A 15,283-nucleotide genomic window follows, 5' to 3' on the forward strand; every position below is an offset into this window, starting at 1 on the left:
TGTTTAAATCTGGACGGATTTCGATTTTATTTTGAAGAACTACACCAACAAAAGCCAGACTTCTCTGTGTTGGATATGTGGATGTTTCTGACGTAAACGTGAGGTTAAAAATGAGCTTGGCGGTGTGAATAATTGATCTTTGCAATGCCAGTATTGATATCATAACCTGCTCGCTATGTGGTAAGCTGAGCTGCAGACTTGTGAGCGCTGGCAGCATTTGGCGACTGAGGGCACCTGAATTATTCAGCAACACTGAAAGGTATATTGCATTTTCACATGCAATAATCGAGCTGTGTGTTGGGGCGTCAATTCGTCCATTATCTGTAGGCTATATATAAATAGGCTATATATAAACACACACACCCTTGGAATCAAACTGCAGCTGATTTGAAGCTAAAAACAAACGAATTGGCTGAATTTTAGAATTAAGACTGATGTTTGAGAAAGAATGAGCATTAAAAAAGACAAAGCACACAAATGGAAAAAAAATACAAACATAGAAAAGGCTACAGAGGTAGAGAGGAGGGTGTGAGAGAAACTGTGTGTGTGTGTGTGTGTGTGTGTGTGTGTGTGTGTGTGTGTGTGTGTGTGTGTGTGTGTGTGTGTGTGTTTCCTTGAGATGTTTTCAAGCAGGGAAGAGCCCTTTTGACAGAATGAGGATGAAAGCTGTGTTTAATTGCTGAAGAATGCATGCACATATATACACACATGGACTCTCTCTCTCACACACACACACACACTCACACACACACACAGGGTGGCTGTCATCCATGGGAGCAGACTGAGGGAATGTGAGGGGAGGGCTGGTAGCCAAGACACCCCCAAACTCAATAATTCATCCGATGCCAGTAGCAACAAATGAGCATGTGACCAGAGCAAAGGAAGACAGCTACCTCTGCGCTCTCTATTAGTCACCTTCTATTATCATCACAAGCCAAACCTGCACAGGACCAACACACACTTCTACACACGTACCTGTGTGCAGCACAAGCATGGAGACACACACACACACACAGAGTGAGATTGTGTTACTGTCCAGAAACTTGAGGCCAAGGTAAAGGGTGTCCTTTTTAGCTTCATCAGTAGCTCCTGTTGCCTTCTCCTTTCTCTACAGTGTGTGACTCTACATTATTTGTGTTTTTCTGTTCAGTGATTTAATATTTGAAAAACACCAATAGTACAGTCTATTTATTTTTGCTGTGCAAAATTACCTATTTTTAACTTATTTTACAGATGAAGGTCTTGGAGATATTCACTGATCACATACAACACATAATGTTATGCAGTAAATTCCGCTACTCAACCATCTGCAGCAACGTGTGGCACTTTCAGGCAATTTAAATGTTTAGATTCTTATCCATCGTGCATTTTGGAGCTATTCTGAGCAAGAAGAAGAGCAAGAAGGAGTCCTGCAACACATGATATGACCCCCACAGCGCCTGGATCTCAACATTATGGAGTCAATATTAGATAACATGAAGAGACAGAAGACACTGAAACAAACTAAACCTACATGAACTTTAGCCGCTTCTCCAAGATATTTGGACCAGCTTTCTCCATTTATTACACTTTGTACAAAGTTAACTGATGAACAAAAACTTTAAATTATTTAGTGTCAAATTTGATAATTGATTTTTTTTTTTTTAATTTTGATCATTGTGCCTTGAATATTTTAGGTTTTGGACTGCTGGTCAGACACTATAAGGTCATCATTTTGGTCTGGATGGGCCTGTGCTGGGCATTTTTCATTATTCACACTCAGTTAAATAAATAATCAGTATATAATGGCATGAAAATAAAATGTGCCACAGCTGAAATCGACTTGTGGATAGCGTTTTAGAAAAAGTATACACTGTAAAAAAATATACTATTTTAACAATAAAATTCCAGCAGCTGTGCTTTCTGCAGTAAAATATTTTCTTCATTTACGGTAAAGAAATGCATTGACACTGTTGATTTTATGTTAAAAATGTGTTTCATTCCATATTTTATTGTAAAAAAAAAAGTTTTAACCTTGAAAAACTTGAAAATTTACATGAAAATACCGCATAAAAAAAATTAAGTTGGTGTAACCTATTTTAAAAATGACAGCATTTTTCCATTATCAGCCCAACAGTTTATGCATTTAACAATAAATGCATGCATTTTTGTATGTATGCATTATGCAGAGACTATTGAGATGTGAACACACAAGAAGAGAAAGAGATCCGTCAGTGATAATAGATGAGAGATAATTGGTTATATTTCAGTATGCATTAAAAATGTTCTAGCAAATCAACTCCAATAATCCTTCTACTGAGCTCTGCTGAAGTCAATATCCCAATTCTAAAAATACAAAATAAGAGCGTGGGAGGGACAAAGGAGGGGAGTATATTAGAGACACTCACAGAAACTCACTTAAATGCACTTGCTTAATTCATTCAGTGGGTCTGAAGAACAGTATTATACACCCCATTCATTATTCAAGTCCTCTCCATTATCAAAGTGCCCAGAGAAATAAGACTAACCCAGCCAGAAATAACTCACTGTGGCGTGATTTTTTCTTCCTACAAAGCACTTAGCTGGTCAGGTGCAGGCCTGCACACAAACTCAGATTAGAGTATATGAACATATAATCACCACGCAGTCTGCTTAACAGAATAATCCTCTCCAAGAAAACGCAAGTGCAGAGATAGAAGAAAGCGAAGAGGAAAGGAGGGGAAGGAATTGTTAGAGGGAGAGGTGTAAGTTGGAAAACAGAGAGGAAAAAGATGTAGGAAGGAATGAAGAAAATAAACTAAGACAGGATATTTGAGAGGGGTAAGTGAGGTAGGAAGGAATAAAGAAAACATGGATGCAAAAGAATAAAGATGACATGTGAAAGGCTAGCAAGGAAGACAAAAGAAAGAACAATAAGTAAGACAAACAAGAAAGAATCTCTAATGGCTGATATGTCGGTTATCCTGACTGTCTGGATTTAGTTCTTTTCATTTCCAAGTTGATCACGTCAAGGTGAGTGCGTCCCTGTTGGCTCGGACAGTCTGACACTAACTCTCTATGACAGCAGGAGCACCCAGAGGACCCTCTACCAGGAGGACAGGAGGCGCGAGTAAAATACACCATCCTGCAGAGCAGAGACATCATCCGACCCAAAGTTCTTACCCATTTGGAATCTCAAGGCCTATCAATTAACTCTGCATTTTCATAGTTTCAATTTTGATTTGTGCTAGCTCGCTGAAATCTGAGCAACTCAAAGTGTTCTGCTGCCAAAGCTCAGAATATAGTAATGTATATACAGTCATGGAAAAAATTAGTACATCACCCTTTTTTTCTTCAATTTCTTGTTCATTTTAATGTATGGTACCACTAAAGGTACACTCAACAAACATATAAACGCAACACTTTTGTTTTTGCTCCCATTTTTTATGAGATGAACTCAAAGATCTAAAACTTTTTCCACATACAAAATATCACCATTTCTCTCAAATATTGTTCACAAATCTGTCTAAATCTGTGACAGTGAGCACTTCTCCTTTGCTGAGATAATCCATCCCACCTCACAGGTGTGCCATATCAAGATGCTGATTAGACACCATGATTAGTGCACAGACGTGCCTCAGACTGCCCACAATAAAGGGCCACTACTGCAGCGTAAATGCAAAATTGACAGAGTTAAAAAAAAAAGATTAACTCACATTAGAAAAGGCCATGGTAACGTACAACACATAGGTGTTTTGATTGAGATTTGCCTGTTCTATTCTGACAGTTACTTGTTATCCAATACAGTATACAAGCCAGAGTTTGCCAGCAAATAAATAAAAGGATAGAATAATGGAATCCTTGACGCACCACAGTATCATATTAGAGTCTATGCATTCTGTATTCATGATGGTCTTGAGGGCAGGAAACGAGTAAACAGGCAAGTGGAAAGCAGCTCAGTGTTGACATGCTCTATCACCCCGCATACTGTATACTGATGGAGGGCACATGGGAAAATAACAATGGCAGTGCCACTGTCTTCTCCACTCACTCCCTCCACGGGGCTGTGCCTTTGAAGACAGACATGAAAACCGAGCCGGGCCACAGCGGGGCCCCTGAAGGAGGTCCCCTAGCAGATGCAGCCACCCGCCCTCCCCCCGTCTGCTCCCACTGGCCCCAGGCCCCGAAGACAGCCCCGAGGCTAATCGACCAGGAACACAATAAAGAAAGCGGCAGAGGCAACGAGTGCTGGGCGTGTAAGTCTCTGAGCCTACAGATCAAGGGGGAAGAACATAACAAAATGATATTTATCAAGCTGCTTTATATACAAGTAATGACCCAGAATCAGCTTTCACACACTTAAAGAGATTTATGCTTCCAGGACCCGAGTCAACGAACAAAAGACTTTAACTCTTGTTGCGAGGCCTTTGACTCAGAGGATTCTTTGAATGACAGCATAATGTCTCGTAGTTCCCATCAGGTAGAGAAACAAAGCTGGTGTGTATATCGGTGGAACAACAGGATATTGCCTTAGGGGGGATCAGGCATATTTGCATACTTGCAAGCATTTCCACATGGAGATTTAATTGGGAGCCATGATGATGTTTTCTATTATCCAAATTAGTAGTAGGCCTAATTTTTTTTTTTTTGAAAAAGGCACATGTGTTTTAATTGTTGATTTTCCAAAACATCCTTGTTGAATTTTTTGAGTTTGCAACGGATCTTAAAAACTTGAGCCATTTTCTTTTACTCTAAATCTACCAGACAGGGTGTATCCTTCATTCACAGTAAAAATAAATACCAAAGATGGCTGATTTTATGGATAATAATCAGAGTTTGTAAAAAACACCGTTTGCATAGTAAACAAGAAAAGCACTCAGAGCGCAGTACTCCAATTCTGCTCAGTCATTGTATGATTTGCAACTGGTAAGTCCCTACAAGTCTGCAGCTGTGGATTTGTAGTAGGACAGCAATCATGTGATCGTCAGCAGGCAGCTGACGTAGTGTTCACTTGTTGTTGTAGTTACAGTGATGCCGTGCTGCTATCTCGCAATGATACAGAAATCTTCAACAAATCTGTGAATCCATACTATAAGCCACATCACTGCCAAAATCTAATCAAGTGGTCCTTGTGTCATTTCTGACCTTTCCTGAAAATTTCACCCAAATTCATGAGTCTGATTTTGGGTAATGTTGCTCACAGACAGACAGACAGACAGACAGACAGACGTAAGGACAAACGTAACCCATGACAGAAGACTTCAGCCAATCACAGCTCTTTTTACTCAGAGCAGGTGAAACACTATAAAGAGCAACAGAGTCCAAGATAGGAGTAGAATGTAGTTTTACAGTGGGCTGAACAAAGGACTTTCACTCACTTGAGCGGGATTTGAAGCCTCTGAAGTCAACTTATTTTTCATTTCTTTTTGATAAAGCAGCTTTAATCAAAAATATTTGATCAAATCTCAGCTGTCCGTGGCCAAATATATTTTTAGGTCCCTCCCCAGTTGTTGCTTTAACCCCGTTAAACTCACCTCTACATATCAGAGTTACACATGTAGAAATTTTCTCCAAGAAAATCATTCTCTCATGTCTTAAAATGAACTAGTTGTAGAATAAACTAGTTCATCTATGAATCTATGAAGTCCCTGCCTCTCTCTCAATGCATCCCTCCTAGTCATGGCAGCTCCAGCATACCAGCTCACCAACAAGTGTTTAATTACAGTAAAATACTTTACACTACACAATGGTATGTTGGCTGCTTATTTCACTCATGGCATGTCTTCCAACACAAAAAAAAAAAAAAAGATTTTCACTGGAGGGGGTATTTAATCTCAATATAATGTGCATATATACAAGAAGTACAAATCCATATGAATTCAGATGTGGCATAATTGTTGAAAGGAGCTTTTAAGCAGTTCAATTCAGTGTCTTGCTCAAGGGTACTTAAGCCACGTAGCATGTTATTGTCATGCTTGTTCTTCTCACTGTCTTATCGACTCCTTTTGCATCTATATTTTTACTTTTATCTATTTGGTCTTATTTGTACTTTGCACCACAAGACTCATCTTAAATTTTGTTGTACATGGTGTGTGCATAATGGCAGGTAAAAGCATTCTATTCTATACTATTCTGCTGTGAAAACTAGCTTCTTTTTGATCTGGAATAGTATTAAATAAGTAAAATTATATGATATAACATCTTCCAATGAGTAGTTTGAATTATATCTTGCTGATAATGCATCTATAATGTTAACTAGACTGTGAATACGGGGCTTTTACTTGCAATGGTGTACTTTTAAACAAATTTGTTTGGTCTACAAGAAAATGATCATGCACTGTCATGACCCACTGAGCATATAGCTAAATTGATCTGAGAGTTTATTTGTCCTTTGAAGTCCTTCAAGAGAAAGAAAAAAAACACAGAAAAGAAGGTTACACAAAGTATTGGGAATATTCCAACAGTGCTATAAAAAGCACTGTTGAAAAGGAGAGTGATTCTCTTTATTAAGTAATGAGGGAGCCACGGTTCAGTAGCGCACATACACACAGCTCAGCGTCACACAAAGACCCAAGCACCACCAAGAGCAAGCCTCCCCATAGCTCTCACATTGCATCAAGTCACTGACTGACGGGTACATTGTCCGAGGCATGGGGGAAAAGAGTGGTGAAACATGTTTCTCTGAGAGAGGCAACCGGCTCGCCACAGCCCAGCAGAGCAGCTACACAAATGTATTTCTGGGGCGCCCCGATTAGCTGAGTGCACTCCACGAAAACAGGGTTCTCCAGAAGTTCTTTGTGGGCTGAATGATTTACAGAACCATTAATATTTCAACAATCATTTGAACTTCTAAACGTTTTCGCATTGCTATATTCAATACCCATCACTGCTTCTGCACACACACACACATAAATAACAATCACAGGACCCTGGGGTCTGGTTGAAAAGGAAACAATCAACAGATGTGCATCTACAAACCGAGGCATAATCCATTGTTTTTTCTTATTTTAAATATATTTTATGATCATCTTGGTTGAATCCATTTGAATTGAATAAAATCTGAGACTGTTTTGCCCAGGGGCGATTCTAGGATCAGAGGTTTAGGTGTGCTGAGCACCCAGAGGTGCCTGGCCAGGGAAGATAAATTTCACTGTTTTGTACATTTCATTCCCACATTTGTGAAACAAAAGCATTAGACTTTCTGAAAAAGTCTGTGACTAAACCGTCCAATCTGATAATGGTTATTTAAACGCTGAGTCACAGCAAAGGAGGAATGCACTGGCATCTTAAAAGAAACACATTGTAACCCTAATTTCTGGAAAAAGACGACTCATTTCGATACAGCAGCTCCTCAACATACACATTAACAGCATGTATGTTTCTGGAGTAAACCAGCCCCCTATATGAGCACCAAAAACTCCAAACATGGACCTTGTAAAATTATATTGTGAATGGAATGTTTTTCTTTGTCAGCTTAACAGTTGCTGTTTTGCTGGCCACTGTTCTGTTTGTTTTCTTACCTGGTTCTTCCCGACCTTGTATTCTCTCCTCTCTTCCCCTTTGGACTGACAATCATACACAAATAGATTGTATTAAACGAGATGAAAAATTATATAAATAAGAAAAAATACCAATAATAATATGAATAAACAATGTCCTCTCTCTCTCTTTGTACTGTCAACCTAAAGACAAATAACTAAACAATGCGTTATATATCTTATAAGAGATATAAACCTTGATACATTGATCCAACTTACATTACCCTTGATAGATAGACCATTTGATCTTACACTCCTGAACACGGCTCTTTTTTTCGAAAGAACAATCAGTAGCACCTTGGCTTTAATATTAACACATGCACTTGACACAACAGCTAGCTTCTCTCAGTCCAGTTCAAACAGACACCGACCACCTGTAACGTTTGCTAGCTAGAAAAACCGCCAGCTAACTCCTACCTAACAACATAAACAGTAACCTATGATTAAATGCAGCAAAAAATTAGGACTTGAAATGATGATAATGTGTTGGTACTGAGTGGTAGAAGTTAAGAATTGTGCCACATATCCTGGTTTAAACCAGGTACTTACATCACTACGGCACATTAGCTTCTCCTGGGAGGCAGCGCTCAGCAGGTAGAGGCTCCGAGCCCGAGTTGGGAAAGTTGGGCGGGATCAAACCATTTTTGAGGCAAGATAGGGGGTGGGTGTGCTGTATTTTTGTTGTTAAAACATTACGTATCAACCAAGTACTGTATGTTTTTTATTTATTTATTTATTTATTTTTACATTTTTCTGGTTTGTTAAAAAAAGGACATGTAATACGAAAAAAAATCTCTCAAATTTTAGGGGTGCTAGAAACGCCTATGATTTTGCCATTTTAATATTGAAGTAAATATTATAGATTAAAATGCAAGAGAAGTAGTGCAGTAAATTCTGCATTAGGCCTTCGAGGGGTGAAAGAGCACGTTTTACAATTAGTTTCAAGCACAAAAACGAAAGAAAAACCCCCACTGAAGTCAATCAGCTGTTAAAAAGGTCCTGAATGAGAAGAGTATTTACATTTACATTGACTATATTTGTGATTAACACATTTATTTTTCAACACCATATAGTCATATTTATAGAGGACAGAATTTTTTTTTTGAAATCAGGTATTCAACAACTACAACTTGGGTTATAATGCATCAAGGTAATATAATGAATATGCGTATTTGACTGCATTTGTAGTGGAACACAACAGCACTCAGATGTTGCTTTTGGCTGACAGTTTCGTTATAATTCATATTTTTGTTGAATGTGGGCGGTGTTCAGGGACTGATGTTTTTAGACTCACTGAAGTTTCCCTTTCCAAAAAATAATAATACAATCTCATAAAGTGTACTTGTCAGTTTTTGTGGTGTCTCTTACCTGGAAGAGAAGAAATCAGGTCAGCCCTCCATGAATGTGCTTGAATTGAACTTTGACAAACAATTCTTGATCATTGTTTTTTCTGGTCTTAGGGTTTATTGCCTATAAGAAAGATAAAGAAAGTCTGTCTTATTGCTCAAGTAGATAGTTTTGCTTTTGTGTTCATGCTATTACTGCAAAAGGTTTAACATTTTCACAGTCATGGTTAGCTATTTATATCAACTGTATGAGCAATTTTGTAAGAGATGTTATTACATTGGCATTTTTATTATTGTTTTTGGTACAATTCTTATTTGCCAATCAGAAATTGAACAAAGCAATCATTTAAAAAAATGTTTCAGTATCTGCCATCATAAAAACTTGAAGTTGTCATGCTACATTATAAGTGAAACAGTTCCAAAATTAGAGACAATAAAGGGGGAAAAAAACAGTTAGGCGAGTTCTTTATGGTAGACACATTGCTGTTTTTTCCCCCTCAGTCTCTGATGTGCAAGTATGAGTAGGACTGACAACAGCTGACCAGCAGAGTCACAGCACTCACCGGCAGAAGCATCCTCGTCTTCATGATGCTTCCTTGTTGGCTGTCTGAACCTAGAAGAAACTAGAAGTAGATGACTCAGCCAGGTCTTCGGTTTTGACTCACTAGTTACAAAGAAGATGCCATTTGTCTAAAATAAGATCTGGCTGTTGGTGGTGTGGTTGAGTGGCAACTTCACGAAAACTGAAGTAAGCTTTCTGGTCTATAGAGTGGTAACTATACCAGAGAGAAAAAAAAACCTTCCAACATGCAATCACTTACTGGCAGTCACATGAGACTGTCTTACAATGAAACAGAATTATGAGATGGCGAAGAGATATCAAGCGATGCCAATTTTGATCACAAGAAAATAAATGCAACTTGACAGACTATAGTATCACATATTTGCTTAGTTTTTTTCTGCATAAAACACCCAACCATTTTTACTTTTGGCCCCAAAGCAGCAATTTTTACACAGAGCAACTCGAAAAACCCCAAACAAACAAACAAACAAAGAGAGCAGAAAACAGAAAAGATCAGATTAAAGGAAAGGCTGTGATCATTAATCATCTCTGGAAAAGTTGAGGTAGTTCTAATGAAAAATGACAGACAACATCAAATAGTGCATGGATTTCACAGAGTGGCAAGACACGAATATATAACACACCTTTTATCTTGTTTGCAATGAAAATAACCCCTCAGTGTCTTATAATTGATTACATGCTGTATAACAACTAAAAAACGCCATACGATCACATGGAAATGCTAACCAAGTAAAAAAACAATAAAAGAACTAGATTTTCATTGTAGGGGGTCTTAAAATACAAATTTGTTGTGGTTTTGAGGTCTAGATTTTGAAATTTCATGGGTAAACATTCATTCACTCTTTCTATGTCACTTATCTAAACCAAGGCACAAAACAGCACTATGCAATTTGCCTAATTTACAAAGTATCAATACATGCAGATGAAGTCTTTATGCACCACATAGAATCATCATATTCTCCTGTTAAGCAAGGATTCTAAGCTCTCGGGATGAAAATAGGGCCAATCCAATCATTGTACCATTGTAAACAACCCAACAACACACAAAGAAACAAACAGAAGTGAATCATTTAAATCCAACAAATACAAATTTGTCATTAAAATGTTCACTCTTCTTACAGTCAGCAATGTTTTACAACTTGTGCAAGAACAAAGAACTGGTTTGACGGTTTAGTCACCATGATCACCTTACATGGCATAGAAATAAAGGCCATTTTATTTTTTACTGCAGACAAGTTCACTTTTTAACGGAGGACGGCATCAATCGCAAAAAGAAAAGGAAAAAAAAAAGAGGAACCAGAACAGAATTTAACTGCGTAGCCACCGCTTCCATGACACCAGGCGTACTGCAGAACACAGGTTTGGTCTTGTGAACTTAATGGATAGATGAAGCGAACAGACGGCTGCCTGAACCCCCAGTCTTCCCACTCGAGGTGCCTACCATGTGTGAGTGAAACATAGCATGCCAGCACATTTACCCTTCATGAATTCTGCAATACAATGAGAGCGACAATCTGATATTAATTCTTACTCACACATACATTGATAAGATACTTTGAGCTGAACGCGTGTTTTCCTGAATACTGAGAAGCATTTTGTCTATAATCTCGCCTAATGCCAAGAAACTGCTATGTGGCTTGAAGACTGATAACAGTTTAACCAATAGAGCATGTACTGATGCCCACACTGTGCACTGCTGATTAATGGCTAAGACTAAAAAAAGACAAACTCCTGTATTTTTATATAGTTTTAATAGGTAGCAAAAAAGTCTTGGCTTATGGCCAGATGAAACAAAAATGACTCTATTTGACCACAATGACAAGAAATATGTTTGGAGGACAGAAGATGAGTCCCATAATCACCAAAACTACCTAAGAAAACTAAGAAAGTAAGGTTAAAGGTTGCTGCTCAGCTTCAATCTGTTACAGTGAAATGTACAAACCAAGCTAGGTGTAGCCATCAACTCAGACCTCAGTTTCAGCAGCAGCATCAAGACAATCACAAAAACAGTCTGCTCTCACCTCAAGAATACGTGAAGGATTAAAGGACTAATGTCTCAGCAGGACTTAGAAAAAAAAAAAAAAGGTCCATGCATTTATCTTTAGCAGATTAGACTACTGCAACGGTGTCTTTACATGACTCCCTAAAGAGTCCATCTGACACTGCAGCTCATACAGAATGCTGCTGCTCCAGTCCTAACAAGGACCCAAAAAAGTCGATCACATCATTCCAGTTCTTTGATCTCTACACTGGTTTCCTGTCTGCCAGAGAACAGATTTTAAAATCCTGCTGACGGTTTATAAAGCACTGAATGGTATGAGCCCAAAATACACAGCTGATTTCTGTCACTTTTGGAACCATCTCGACTATCTGAGGTCATCAGTCTGCTTTCAGTCCCTAGAGTTAGAACCAAACATGGTGAAGCAGCGTTTGCTCATTATGCTCCACATATCTGGAACAAACTCCCTGAAAGCTGTAGGTCTGCTCCAACTCTCACTTCTTTTAAATCAAAGCTCAAGACTTTTTCATTTGTCATTGTTTTCCTATTATAGCGTATTTTAACTTGCTTTAAATGCAAATAGCAATTTATTTTGTAATATATTTTTAATTTTCCTTTACTATCTTTTGTTACATTTGTCATTTTGATTGTGCTCTTTTATGCTTGTCTGAATGATTCCAGTGCTTTTAACGTTTTAATGCAAACCACATTGAGTTGCGCTCATGTGAGAAATGTGCTATACAAACAAAGCTGCCTCCCCTTACATTCAAGAATGGTGGTGGTAGCATTATGCTCTGGGGCTGATTTTGCCATATTTCCATGAGACCTAAAATAGCCAAAATGCATGATTTTTTTTGTGACAACGATCTATATGCAAGAGCTACAGGAGCCACTGGAACGTCAAGACTCCCAAGATACACAGTCTTTACAAGTGCATATAAACTTTGGCTCATGACCGTAAAGCACTTTGCAGAAACAATGCAACTTGATCACAGATAAAGCATTTCGACACCCTCTTAAAATACTGGCCTACGTCATTTTTTCAGGCTTTTCAGAAAACAGAAAAATTAACCACACCAGACTGAACATTAAGCTAAGCTGCTATAATACAGGAGTAGAATCACACGATCTGTTCAACTGAAGATGTAGGCCATTTTACCAGAGGTGGTCAGCATCATGAGGAGATGGTTTAGGCAAGGAAAAAAAAAATCCAAAAAATAACAAATGACGGCCATTATTTTAGGACGGTAACAAATTATGCTAAATAAAGAATGAAAGAAGCAGCCAGGCTGTCTAGTTGCTGTCCAAGAGAAGTACCATCTCTGAAGTACTTCCCACAAGAGGAAACAAACTCAAACATGGGTTGGATATGGAAGTATTTCAATGGATGACTATGGAACATTTGTGGTGGCACCCAAGCGTTCCTGACACAACAGGCTTTGATATGTGAAATATTTCGTATTAAATTCAAAACGATGCAAAAAAGACGTATCCTCACTAGTGGTGTCAGACTTTTGGACCCCAATAGTATTATATTTTGTGGCTCCCCGCTAAACCAACAGCAAAAGCGAATGATCAAACCAGCTGGATTAGTGCAGAGTCAGTAGGGCTGAGTCATCAGATTTGTACTTTTTTTTTTTTTTTCCGTAGTTTTATTTTGCATGAAACTTTTTGAAGTGATTACAAAAATATCTCAGTATTATACATCTTCAGCTCAGCATATCTGGTTAAATTGAGAATATCAAATACATTCTAGCGCACGAGGTCAATGTTACAAATATCAACCAAGAAAAATATGGGTCAATTCTCCCATGCACAAAAAAAAAAGAAAAAGAAAGATCTGAATTATGTCTAAGGACAGAGGCTAATCTAAGCTACTGTGGGGTTTAAAGATGTTGAAAATCAATTTTAAAACTTTTTATACTGCAAAATTTCAAGTCGTTTGGACTAAATAAAGCAATACGACTTGTCCAAAATACAGCATCATCAACATCAGTTAAAATAAATAATAAAAAGTAACACAATAAAATGCTTTTTCTGCTATTGCAGATTAACATGCTATCCAGTACAAAGCAATTCCATACAGGCTCTACTCACTGGCAAAAGCATTTATTGTTCTGTAAACACTTACTTCAATGCTGTGTGAGAGAATTATGATAAATACATTATTCAAATTTATAAAAGCATCCTTTAACTTATTAAATTATGTTAAATAAAAAAAACAAAAAAATAAATATGCCGGTGCAGTTACAGTAATGTCACAACAATGTCATTTTGCTACAGCAACTGCTCCGCTAAATGAAGACCGTTAAGCTGACAGATAAAACAGGACAGAAAAAATGTTTGCTACACCTTAAAGATCATTCAGATAAATCTTTTGACTGCACTCTATATTGTTTGCTATTAAATTAAAGAAACAATCAATAGCGTAAGGAGAAAAACAAGACTTTGACCGAAACTTACAAAAAGAAAACGCTAAAAAAAAATTCAGTAGAATAAAAATATCACCCAATACATTTCTGTGCCATCATAAATGTCAACTTTGAGCGAAAAAAAACACAGGGATTGTCAGGTCACTTGCTTCCAGAGGTCGTGCTTCCAGAGGTCGTGCTTCTGTTCAGGTTTCTCCACTGAATGCATCTGGTGAGGTATGTCAGCAAATATGGAATTGGCTTGGTGACGACCGATTTCTTCACCTCCTTTAGTATTGCTTCACATTTCACCTGAAACACAAGAAATCAAGACGGATCAGTGCACTATCCTTGATTAACGTTCCTGAACTGTTACTCTCCACTGCAGCTGCATTTGTCCGTCCATCTGTGGTCGGCGTGTGCAGAGCTCCACATAAATCCTATAAATGTATTTAATACAGACTTGATCATCTCACTTATGAAATATAATCTTGAAAGGAATTCTCACATTTGTGCTGTTGAGAAATTCTTTCAGGTTTCTCAGTAGCTCCTTTTCCTCCGTGTTTTTCCCAAATATGTCATGCGAGCGCAGGATGTGATGCGCTTTGCAGTAGAACACATCCTGTAGGGAGCATAAGTATATTAGCTTTTGGAAACAAACCACACACACACGTAGAAATACAAAAAGCAATCATTCATATCTTTATTGCAGCTTGCCTTTTGGCATCTAGTAGAATTAAGAGCATTGTAAATATAATTCGATAAAATACTAGAGCTTCTATCAAACTGTAACAGAATAGTTTTGCCAATGTAATGGACTAAAGAACAAACAGTCTTCTCACCTTACACCCAGCATCCATCAAAGGCTTCAGATCCTCCACAAAGTAGCCCTAGCGTACGGAATAGGAAAGTTAGGTTATTATTTTGAACACCCGTTTTCACATGAAAGGTTTTAACTGGATAGACAAATTGTTAAATTGTTGTCTTACCTCATGCAGAGATTCATTGAATTTTTCAGCCAGGTCAATTATACGGTTCAGGTTGGGATGATGGGATGATGGGACAGGAGTGGCAACAGCCGAACCGCCCAGCAGAGTCACAACAGACACCAGCAGAAACACTGTCATCTCCATGCTTGATGCTTGAAAATCTCTGGAAGAAGCTATTTTCAAGAAGACTTCGACGCACCGGATTGCTCAACTGTCAGCTTACAGTTTGCTCTGAGGTCTTGCTGGCAAGCACCAGATTTATACTTGCTTTGCCCACGCCTTTGCAACATTTCCCCATGACAAAAAAGAAGCGCAGTCTGCAGTGTATATATCAGATAAGACTTGCGATTAAGTTGTGGTTGATGAGCAACTTCACAAAAAAGGAGCTCTGTTTCTCTGAAATAGATCAATAGAGTTGGTTGCTGAGTTGTTCGGAAAAAAAGAAGTAAAAACTCATTT

The sequence above is a fragment of the Acanthochromis polyacanthus genome, chromosome 17 (assembly GCF_021347895.1).
Source record: "Acanthochromis polyacanthus isolate Apoly-LR-REF ecotype Palm Island chromosome 17, KAUST_Apoly_ChrSc, whole genome shotgun sequence".
In the NCBI taxonomy this organism is placed as follows: domain Eukaryota; kingdom Metazoa; phylum Chordata; class Actinopteri; family Pomacentridae; genus Acanthochromis; species Acanthochromis polyacanthus.